Consider the following 1922-nt stretch of genomic DNA (forward strand, 5'->3'; position numbering starts at 1 on the left):
AAAAAAAAAAAAAAAAAAAAAAAAAAAAAAAAAAAAGAAAGAATAACAAACCGAAAAACGTCGTTAATTCAAAAAGGATGTAACTGGAAACGACGTAGCTTGAGGTATGCCAGTATTGACAGAATTAAACTAATATTCTATGTATTTTCGGATTGGCAATCAAAATAATTCTGAAATAAGAAACAGGTCTTTTATGCGGTAAGCTCCATAATACTTTACAGCAAGCAAGCAAAAAAGTTTTTTTTTTCTTTTTTTTTTTTCTTGTTGTACCCTCTGGTACAATTATATATTCTTTCCCGTTCCGTGCACCATGTTATTTTGAATGTATGTATGTATGGGACCTAGCACATGTAAGAGTATACGTATGAGATATAAATATATACTGTATGATTCCAAGAAATACGGTACAATATGCTCATGGAATTATAGTATATGGGGTAGCATAAAGCTTGTAAGTTGGTTTCTAACTGATTAATTTTCCTCTGATCAAATAATGAGAAACTACACACTGGAATAATAACCCGTTTGAATTACAGTCTTGTATATGAAAATATTCGTAATGCCTGTTGTAAAGACGGGTTGGTAATAACAACTAGATGTTTAATTTAAAATCAAGCTTGAAATGACTTTAGGTAAAAAGAAGAACGACAACTTCTTGCTCGAAAAATAACAACAACAGTAACAACAACAACAACAACAGTAACAATGACGACAACAACATTAATGGCTTGTTTACATATGCTTATCAATCAAAGCATTTGACCGGTATCTGATTATACCGATGGAAAGGGTGAAATGCTGTGTTGATCATGGTGTGAGTTGAGCTCGGAATGTAAAGATATGTAGCTAAATACTGCAATGAGTTATGTACTTCATTCAACTGATTCTCGGAATAATAGCATCAGATGATAGAGTCTCTGAGTAAATGATAAGCAAATCTTATTTTCCACTCAGATCGAACAAAAGAAATATCATTTGCAGCCATCACCATTTACCCAACACAAACAAAAAACAAGGCAAGCCAAAAAGAGGGCGTCTAAGTGGTCGCTTGACTTGCTTATAGTAACAGTGGAATCTTTCACATATAACGTTCTGTGGTTGGTTAATGCGGTCATGGCATTCCTTACTGAATGCTCACGATTGGTAACAATTTCGCCACATGTCTATTCGACTAGTTCAGATCAGAGTAGACCTGAGGCTAAATTCTACAATATAACCAATAGCGTTTTTTTTTTTTACCATTCCCCTGTTGAGAGGGGACATTATTTATTCATTTATTTTATTCATTTATTCATTTACTTGTGAAGGCCATTGGGAAGAGAGGATCTTGAGCTCAAAGTAGCGACCTGGTACGGATGCTTCTGAAAGTGTGAACTAAAATGTTACTCAAATTCTCTCTCTCTCTCTCTCTCACTATATATATATATATATATATGTATGTATGTATGTATGTATGTATGTATCTTTCCCTCTCTCAATTTTAGGACAGGCGTAAAGAAAACAGTCTAAACGTGTGTGAACAGACAAGTGTGTATAAACGTTTACTTATGTGTACATGCTTACACACATGATTGATTTACCGTCTATACTTCTGTCCACTTATAGTCACTGAAAATGGGGGATATGAACCGACACTGTTGGTTTAACTATCAAGAATACTTGTATTCGAATCATGATTGTTCTGGAAGACACGAATGGGAAAGAATCTGATGGCGATTTTTGTATTCTATATTCAATTTTAACTCTTGACCAAACAAAATACGAAAAGTTTATATGAGACTCATACAAAGAGTGTGCTCGTGTGTACAAATGTATGCACATATGTGTATGCTAAATATATGTATATCATACGCATACACACACACACACACACACACACACACACACACACACACACACACACACACACACACACACACACA

This window comes from Octopus bimaculoides, chromosome 1 (assembly GCF_001194135.2).
Source record: "Octopus bimaculoides isolate UCB-OBI-ISO-001 chromosome 1, ASM119413v2, whole genome shotgun sequence".
In the NCBI taxonomy this organism is placed as follows: Eukaryota; Metazoa; Mollusca; class Cephalopoda; order Octopoda; family Octopodidae; genus Octopus; species Octopus bimaculoides.